At 38.8% G+C, this 10,602-nt stretch overlaps 1 pseudogene; it reads right to left on the reverse strand.

Moving 5' to 3' along the window:
* Positions 1-354: 354 nt before the first annotated feature.
* LOC101957306 (melanoma inhibitory activity protein 2-like) lies at positions 355-2,414 on the reverse strand (annotated as a pseudogene).
* Between the last annotated feature and the right edge of the window lie 8,188 nt (positions 2,415-10,602).

A 10,602-nucleotide genomic window follows, 5' to 3' on the forward strand; every position in this document is an offset into this window, starting at 1 on the left:
TAATAATGGAGATATTCTCCTTTTCTTTTAGATTCTTTTTAGTGGTTATTAAAATATAATCATGAGCTTGGATTGTGGCTCAGTGGCAGAACTCCTGCCTAGCATGTGTGAGGCACTGGGTTTGATTCTCTGTACTACATATAAATAAGTGAATAAAGTAAAGGTCTATCAACAACTAAAAATAGTTTATAAATAAAACACTTAATCATATACCTATTAGTTTCATTTCCTTGTACTATATTTCTCCACATCAGTCATATAAAAAAGACTATTTCTTTAATTATGACAGTTCAAATATCAAGAAGAGAATTCTTCTTAGTCATGGGAATTTTTATTTTTATAATAACAGCCCAATTATTTAGGTAAAGTACATATAAGTATGTACTGTATATATTTTTGTGATGCTCCATGAGTGTTTCCTGGAGGAGGTGGAGGAAGTAAAGGTCCTCTTCTCATGAACCGACTCCTTGGATCCACAGAAAACAATGGACCTCTGATTGGAGGGTAAGATGAGAAAGAAAAGCCAGAGCCAGTTGCTTGGTTTTCAGCAGGGAGAGCTGAATCAGGTACATTGGAATCACCTAGATCAACTTTAGTATCATTTCTACTAGATTCCATTTCTGAATATGTAGGCCCATCCATTTTAAACAAAGGTATTTAGAATAACATCCATCTTGCCTTTGTAGAGGAAGATGTGGATCAGAATATGGTTGGCCTGGTGAAGGGATCATTATCCTATGGGCCTGTTCCCATGGATGTTCCAGGGGCCGTATGTCAGAAGGTGCTCTCTGAGGATAAGTTGACTTATCACAGTTTGATTCTCTTCTTTCATTGCTAGTTGGATGGTCCAGAGGATTCTCTGGGCCCCTAGAGCCTCTTTCTCCTCCTACTGGCACCAAAGTTGAGTGTAGCCTTCTTTTCCAAATGAGAAGGTCTTATTTCACATGAAAGTTCACCCAATGGTGAGGGACCATTTGGAGAATTCTTTTTGCCAAAGGCTGTATTTGAAGCATCGAGCACAGAAGGATCTTTTTCTACAAGCTTAAATTATAACTCTATTTCAGTTAATTTTTGTATATTGTGAGCATTTTTTCCTTAAATTATTGAGGTATCTTTCAGCACATCTAGCTACCAACTCATTACCATGAGCTTTTTTCTCATAGTAAATAATGTGCCCCTGATAAAAACAAATGGTTCTCTCCAATTCTTCTTCAAGATCTTTTGATTGCTTTCTATTGGTCTCCAGCAGTTTAGTTGTATGGCTGATCTTTTCTTCCTCTTTGAAAAGTTTCTCCTATTGCTCTACCTGGTAATTTTTCTCTCCTATTTTCTTTGGAATTTCATTACATTTTCTTGATATAATTCCATCACGACTTTAGGTTTCTGCTGAAGATTCTGATTCTCACTTTCAAACTGTGTATTTTCTGTTTGCAAAGATGCTTGTTCTGTCTTAAGATTTCTAATATGTTCTATTAGGTCTTCCTTTGTTTCAATTACTTCAGATAATAAAGTAAAAATTTGATTTCTTTCTCTTTCTAAGGTTTTAAAAGGGGCCTTTAACTTCGCATCATAAACCAGTGTCTTCCAAGACCCTTTTGGCTTCTAAGTGAGCACTAATTTCTGATTAACTCTTTAATTCCAATTCCAAGTAACCATCATCTGTTAGGACTTTTTCAAGCATGGAAGCCAAATCTTTTATCTGCAGTAAGTGTTCAGTCAGAGAATTAATGTGATTTTATTTGTCTCTTAGAATCTGTTCTGCATGTACTTTAGAGTGTTCAAATATAATTTTCTGTTTAGTAAGGCCACTCACTTTTTCTTTCCATACTTCAACTTCTTGTAAAAGCTCTTTATGACTTTCCTGAACTCATTCAAAGCCTCTTTTATTGCTACTGTAATTCTTTCTTTATTCATTTGAAATATTCTCAAGTTTGTTTTAGCTTCAGGTATTTGTGATTTAAGGGATTTTGATTCATCTTCTAGGGACTTAATCCTTTTTGATATATCCACCATCAATTTATGCTGTTGAGAATATTTAGTTTTCTCTTCTTTTAGCTCATTTTCTAGAAAGAGTATTTCATCCTCAAGTTTAGATATGGACCTCTCCAGGATTTTATATATTGCCTCCAAGTTTTCTGTCTTTACTGACTCCTTCACCAAAATGATATCCTTTAAAGGTGACTCTAAGCCTTCATGTGCTTTTTGAACAAGGCTAACATTTTCAAGTAATTGACATTTTTCTTGAATTAGTCCAAAAAGTTTTAGAGCAAGATTTTTTTTTGTCTTCTCATGTAATGCCTGTTTCTCACAGACTGATAACTTCTCCACAAAAGCAAGAGAACAACAAAAAATTCAATAGCTGTACATATCACCATCTCCCATGGACAGCCATAAGGACTAGGGTGTGTTTCCATGTCTTCAGTCAAGGTAGACCACAACCCTACTTACTTCTTCCAGGACCACCCCCAAGTATGGCTGAGAGATAGCTGTTGCCTCTCCATCGTGCTAAGGCTACTTTGGCTATTCCCTCCGCAACCACACAATCCCCAGCCACGCCAAAATAGGCTGTGAACACTCACGCCTTTGGTCAGGAGAAAACCCGCACCAGGCAATGGAGCAGACCATTTTGTATCAGTGAGTGGCGGGGAGGGGCTGTGGGCATGGGCATGGGCATCCCTGGTCATGGGATCTCAGGGGCCTCGCATACTTACACTGCCTGTCAGGGAAATATTGGTCCCTCCACTATGCTATAAATTCTGAACCAGTGAAGGTTCAAGACAGTCCAAATCAAGCCAGAGAGAAGTCCTCTCCAGGTCACCCACCCATTTATTTGGTTTAGGACAGGCTAAGGCAGAACTTATTATGTGCCATTCTATATAGTCATAATATCACCCAGTTTGATGTAACTAAAATTCTACAGCTCTGTAAATTTTTTAAAGAGTTAGTAAACCATATATTTATATTTATAGCACTTGCCCTTTTGTTTTAATTACTCATTCCTTTCCCTCCCCTCCTGTCCCCTCTGTTTATCCTTCCTTCCTTTCTTCTTTTTCCCTTTCCTTTCCTTTCAGTGTTGGGGGTTAAATTTCAGGGCCATGTATATGCTGGACAAGCTCTCTACCACTGAGCTACATCTTTAGCCTTGTTGACAATTTCTACAGAAGTCATCTGAATTATTCCATAGAAAAACTCTTGTGTTAGACATTTGAAAAATAATTTGAGAAGAGTTGCAAACATGGGAATAAATCAGTTTTGATAAGTTGTTTTAAAATAGTATATGATATGAAATGTTTCTAAAAATAAGTTGAGTTGGTTTTCATGTCATTTTTTATAGACAACTATTTATTTAAGAGTCTTTGAAATCTTTTTTCAGATGTTCTTTTCACTTCTCACAGGATATAAACACTTCTAAGAAAGCTGGTCATTATAAATATATATCAAAGAGAAGGATAAAATAAGTGAGATCCTGCCTCAAACAAAACAAAATAAAATGTTGTGTGGGATTCTCACAGACAGGAGACACCAGGGTATTCAACAGAAAGCAGTGTTTATTTGTGTGCATCTAGCCTCAGTGGATTCTTATCTGAAGGCTGAACATTTAGTGTAGAAAGTGATCTCTTATATATTCTAGTTAGTTTTCTTTTAAATACTAGTCTTTGTCTTCATATGAGGTTATAGACATTCCTGATTGGACATTCTATTTCAATACTACAAAGTAGCAAGAATGTTCAAGATTGATTTCTGAAGGGCTCACAATGATACAAATGGCATCATGTTCTTTTTCTTTTCTTCTGAGATATCTCTACCATAAAATGTAGCTCAGTGGTAAAGCATCCCTGGTGCCTATTCCCAGTACCAAACCAAAGCAAACCAAATAAATGCATATGCACTTAATTTAGGGCAGAGAGTTTAGCATTATAATGAGTTATAGTGAGCAAAGTTTACTCTAGGTCACTTAGAAGAGCAGCTGTTTATCTTTGACTGGTTTAAGGCCTTTTCTAAAGAGCAGATTCTGAAACAAAGAAACAACTTCAAGTGAAGTTAGCCATGAGCAACTCTTTGCCTGCAATCACAAGTGTTCCTAAGTTCCTGCCTGTCAGCTGAACACTTTGTAGGCTATTTCCTAGTGGGGAGAAAAGTCTGAAGGGGGAGAAAACTTGAATTTTTGGGTGATTCCCTTCTTATTTGGCTATTCTAATCAACTTTCTGTCAGTACCTCCAGTATCTAACATGCAGAGAGGTTGAATAGCCTCCAAATCTGGATCTTTGAGAACTGATCCTGGCCCTCACCTCACTCCACATTCCTTGGTTGTTTTCTGAAGCACCTCAATACCTGGGTTTTGGAGGATTTCACTTCCTTCCACCTCTATGGCCTTCAGTTCACTGAAATTCTATACAAATTCAGCACATTGTAGTACCTGAAATTGGGAAGGAGTTTCTCCAGGCAGGAGATTCAGTCTTTCTAGCAGGCTATCTTGACCTTGAACCTACATAAGGCAGTCCCTTTAGGGCTACCCAGTAGACCACATTTGGGCTATTACTTTTGGGGTTGAGTGTTAGCAATTGTTGCCAGAAAGGCATATCTCCCTTGTTCCCAGGATCTCCCTCACTGAGGTAGTACTTACTATTTGATGGAGGATGAAGGCTATCTAGGTGCCCGCCACTCACTTTTCTCACCTCCTTTGCCAACTGGTATCAGAATCAGCTTTCTCTCACACAGCCCATTGCCCAAGGCCCCAATGACCCAGGAGGCTTTAGAGGCTAGTTCTGTAGGAGGGGTGAAGCCATTCTGCATTCTGCAAAGAGACACCTCTGTTCTTAGAGGCTGTAGTGATAGGAATCACCTGCATGTTTTCTTCTAGACCATCTTGACAGTGGGGTTGTGAGGGATGCAGTCAGAAATTCCTTTAAATCAGCTGTCAATTATGGCTAGAAATAGACCCAGGAGCCTGTATTCTTGGGCTAGAGAGAAGAAAGCATATTGGTTCCTTCTATACAATTTCAGCACAACTTTTTATTTCTCTGGTTGTACCCGATGTAACAACGCACTATATGTGCATTCATATATGTACCTAGGTTAATGATTTCCATCTTATTCCACCATCTTTACTCTCCACATGCTCCCTTTCATCCCTCCCTCCCCTTTTCCCCATCATAGTTCCTCTATTCCCCCCCCCCATTATGGATCAGCATTCAGTTATCAAAGAGAAAACTCAGCCTTTGGTTTTTGTTGTTGTTTGGAATTGGCTTACTTCACTTAGCATAATATTCATCCATTTACCTACAAATGCCATAATTTTATTCTCTTTTAAAGCTGAGTAATATTCCATTGTGTATACATACCACAGTTTCATTATCATTTCATCTATTGAAGGGCATCTACGATGCTTCCACAGCTTAGTCATTGTAAATTGAGCTGCTATAAACATTGGCAGCATTACCAAGCCATAATCCCAGCCCACATTAACCATTTTTAAGTGCAAATAGAATTCAAAGTGCTCAGTACATTCACTATCACCACCATCTATTGCTAGACTTCATCTTCATAACAGAAACTCTGCACCCATGAAATATTGCCACCCCATTGCCCATCATCCCGTCCCCTGCTTTCTGTTTCTGTGGGTTTGATGTCTCTATATACATCATCTAAGCAGAAGTACATAGTAAGTGTCCTTTTGTGATTGTGTGACTAAACTTAACACAATGTGGGATGAATTATATTCCATTGTGTGGATGACAACATGTTTATCCATTCCTCCATCAATGGATGCTTACATTTCTTCCACTTCAGTTTTGGGGAACTCCTACTTGGCATTTCTGGAAGCTTGAGCAGTAGAGGAGGTGGGGAATCTACAGGAAATGAGCTGTGGTTGGGATCTCATGGGTCCATTAATTCCACCTTGATGTAATCTGTAGGCAAGAGGAGACATGAGCTGATCCAGGAGAGGGTACCTGCAATTAGCACAGATGCTACAGGTAAGGCCAGAAAAACCTCTTGACTCTAAAGAAAGAGGAAATTATGAAACTCAAAGACAGACTTTACAAGAGGGCCTACACCTAAGGAAAGATGAAGTTGCACCACACAAAGAACACTAAGAAGAAATGAATATGAGTGAAGGATGAGCAAAGCTCAGGTACACCCTTCTTCCCAACATCACAGGTTGCACTTGCCAACCTTTGTTGATCAGTTGGTAAGAAGAAGGCTTAGTGTCTACTAGGTTTGAGCACTCCAATTCCAAGATCACTGTTACCTGCTCCATTTAACAGAAGGATACCATTTTACAGACTTTCCTTTTAAGAACTTAGAAGTTCCCTGAGTACAAGAGCTAAGTCTAATTTTTGCATGTTCCAAGGTGCCTCATGCATAGTCAGCACTGAGCCTTTCTGCAGTGTCAGACTGAGGGCAGGGGTTAGGCCAAAGAAGCAAAATTTAGGAATCCATCAGTTGAAAGAAGATGCAAGTCACTGGGAATATTGGTCATCCATTATTCAGAGGTGGCAATAGCCCCTAACAAGCCCCCAGGGACATTTCCATATATCTTTTCAATATAAAGGCCAAACAAAGAAGGCACATTGCCAACAAGTTGGTGCATCCCCACAAGCAAAAGTTTATGACCTTGATTATGAAGTTGCACCCCCTTTCTCCACAGAAAAGCCTTAACTGGTCTTATCCAGAATCTTTACCATGGCTGATTTTAGGACTTCCAGCAAAAGAGTTCAATGTAGATAAACTCTCTATTTTTGTGTCACCTGTTTACTTGGCCACTGGCCAAGAAGATACCAGCACTTCAAGTGCTGGACACCTGCTTACTAGTTTTTCACAAACATATCCAATATAGTAGTTTGTAGAAATGTGCAAACAAAGCCTCTGCCCTTGAGCTGGGCTTCACAGAGATGTCTACATTTTTAAGATAAGAGAAATTACTAATTGGGCTCTATAGTAACAGCTGGCAGGGGGAGGAAAGAAAGGGGAGGAGAAGAATCTCTCCACTTTTCAGGTGTTGTCCTTGAAGGATTAACTTGCCCAAAACACTGAGAGAAAAAGCTGCTTTTATCTGAAGTTCTGTAGACTTGCGAACTTCTAAGCCTCTCCCCTTACATGCTGGGTAGAAAACTTTGAAACTACCTGAACTCAGGGTTTAGGGAATTGATTGATTACAGAAAAGCTGTGCCCTCTGAACCTGGCTGCAGCCAAATAAAACTGCTTCCTGATATCTTCATGGCCTCGCTTCATCTGTTCCTACAACAATCCAGGCAGTCCTCTCTGTTTTGCTCTTGCAAATGAAACTCTTGTAGATAACTATAATAAGTCATATACTGGATTATCTCTCACTGACCTTAGAGTTATAGTTAATTCTACCTATAACCAGAGACTGCCCCATGGGAAATGCAAAAAACCCTTGCTACCAACGTACCCAACAATGCTTTTTGGAACGTTCCCCTCTGATAATGATAACATCCCATAGAATTAATGTGTTACTGCCATACCTTCTCTGGGGAAGAACAACATCTATGTGCCTGGGCAAGTGCAGCCCCCTGGAATGTAACTAATGTGCCCAAAACCATATGGGCTACTTCAGTAACCGCTATGCAGAACAAGCCATTACCAATGGGTATGCAGAAAATCAGTATGGCATGATGAATATCACACCAATATTGCTAGCTGCTAGACCCATAAAATGGACAGCAGCCGGCTGGATAAATGGGTCTATATTGATTCCATACCCTGACCATGGATTTTGACAATTGCCTTGGTAAGGTTATGCATAGTCATAAAATAATTAGCATCCCAAGCACCCTTAATATACTGTATATTATATATACATGGATTTGTCTTTATGCCAAATTATGCTTGTACCCACTATGCACAAGCTTGTGTTAAACCACTCTTTGCCAGGCTAATAATCAATGATACTGATGGCATAAATATCACTAATACAGACATCCCTTATGCAGTAAATATATCCTGCTGGCTAACAAATTGTCTAACCCATGCTATGAAAGCTAAATGTCTATTTATTCTCAGAGTGTCCCCAGCAGTCTGGCTTCCAGTGAACCTGTCTGGAGAGTGGAGAAGTCCATGGGACATGGAGATGAAGAATCTTCTAAATGAGATACTACACTGGACAAGGTAGGCAATTAGACTTATCGTCACTGGGATTATTGCCCTGATTGCCACCATTGCCGCCACAACCACTGCCGCCGCTTCACAAACTCAGAACATCTAGACTGCTCAGACTATAAACAATTTGTCTACTATCATGGCAGAAGCCTATGCCATTCAAAATGACTAAATATATTGTCTCAAGCCGCTATCGTAGTCATTCAGCAAGAACTAAACCTCTACCAGGAAAAACTAGATATTCTGTTTATGTTGCAAAGGCTCATTTGTGACTCTAAATTTTAGAGTATTTGTGTCACCCTATATGCTGTATCTGAAAATGTAACCTTACACTTCTCCAATTTTTCTTAGTATATTAACGGTGTTTGGGATGCTAACTATTTTATGACTATGAATAATCTTACCAAGACAATTGTCAAAATCAGTGGACAAAGGTGTCTATCTTGAAAACCTTTTTTTTGCTTCCATGAATTGACTGAACATTGGAAAAACCTGATAGCTGAATTAACTGATCCATATAAAGCTATTACCCTGGCCCTACTGTTCATAATAGTGATAATATTTTCTCTTGTTGTGAGATGGTTATGTAACCATGTGAAGACAACACAGCAAAAAACAGCAATACTGGCTGAAATCTTTGCAGCAGAGGAAGAGTGGGAAGATGTGGGGAAAAGTGCATGGATTACTGCATACATGGCATGTATTAACAGAGTCTGAGTGGCAGGCCACACCACTTGTGCTAGGCATGTGAGTTACAGGCCACTCCCCTCATGCTAGGCTTGGCTTGTGAGAGGCACAGCCCTGGGCCATACATTGCAGTTCCTGTGCTTGCTCCATGGCCCACTTATTGATTGGTTGCTGCAAGGAAAGTTAGCAGACATTGCATTGGTGGCTGCCTGTAATCTGCTTAGCTACTGCCTGAGTATAAAGACATGGTAACTGTGCAATAAAATGAGACCTGTTTTCTGTTTGGTCTCTGGAGATCTTGATTATTGAATCTGAAGCCACACTCTCCTCGACCCTGTTCTGTGGACCTCCTTGTTGGATGAGGCCACACATAACAAAGAGAGTTAAATATTATTTTCAAAATCACATACTAGTAAATGGCTAGGATAAAACTTACTTCTTGGTCTGTCATCAAAATAGAAAGAGCTACTTCTACTTGAAGCTATCTTGCTAAACTCTTGGTAGTCTCCCTAAAGAATAGGCAGTCTTTGAAAACAGACCTATACAGAGAGTCTGACATAGTAAAAACAAAAATAAAAAATAACAAAAAATACAAAAAAAAAATTGCTGAAGGACCTGCCATTGTCCAGCATCAACTGTGGAAGCTTGAGGGCATGGAGAAACCACTTCAAAGATGGTTTCAGAGAACAACATCTGCTTTATTGTACAGCAAAAAATAGCTTTTATAGTGGATATGTGCCAATTTATATAACAGTCATGATAGACCAGAGATGATACATAATATATCATCTTATGGGAATCCAGACACCAAGAGTCTAGAAATTGACATGTAGGCTGAACTTGCACCTACAGAGGAAATATTCCTTGTCAAAGAGGCAACAAAATTGGACTTGCCAATATTGTGACAGCATTTTGTCCCAAAACATGGCATTCTATGTTAGCATTTCCCTGCTGATCAATGAGCAAGACCCCCAGGTAGGTCCAAGATCAGGGCCTGAAACAGTTCCCAACTCTAAATCTTGAACAACCTGAGTTGTTAAGACAATTTTTGTTCAGCTTCAGGAATACAGTTAATAAGACTTTTGATAGCAAACAAGGTTAACAAGAAAAGTATACCTAATAGGTCATATGTTAACAGACTGTAGGGATTAAACCATGAAACTAACTTTTATCATTGGTCAAGCAAGTGTGTACCCTACCCTTAAAAGAAAGTGGAAACCATAGGCATCTTAATTTGAATAGAATTAGATTTTACAATTTGGGCTGTCAGATTGAAGAGATTTTGTTGGAATTGATTGTCTCAAGTTTCATGAATATAATTTGACACAATAGTATAATTTTATAGAGAATCATTTCAGGAAAATTGAGTCCAATAAATGTGCATAAAATACACATCACAAAGCAGTCTTTAAGTTTGATGTAGAGCTTTGATTTTTTTATTTATATATGACACAGAAAGCATTATAATTCTTACTAAACATATATAGCACAATTTTCCATATCTCTGGTTGTATACAAAGTATATTCACACCAATTTTTGTCTTCATACATGTGGTTTGGATATTAATGATTTATCATATTCCACCATCATTTATAGTCCCATGCCCCCTCCATTATCCTCCAAAACCTCTGCCTTATCTAAAGTCCAACTATTCTTCTCATGCTCCCTCTCCCTACACCACTATGAATCAGCCTCTTAATATCAAAGAAAACCTTCGGCATTTGGTTATTTTGGATTGACTAACTTCACTTAGCATTATCTTCTTTCACTTCATCCATTTACCTGCAAATGC

Source organism: Ictidomys tridecemlineatus, chromosome 3 (assembly GCF_052094955.1).
Source record: "Ictidomys tridecemlineatus isolate mIctTri1 chromosome 3, mIctTri1.hap1, whole genome shotgun sequence".
Classification (NCBI taxonomy): Eukaryota; Metazoa; Chordata; class Mammalia; order Rodentia; family Sciuridae; genus Ictidomys; species Ictidomys tridecemlineatus.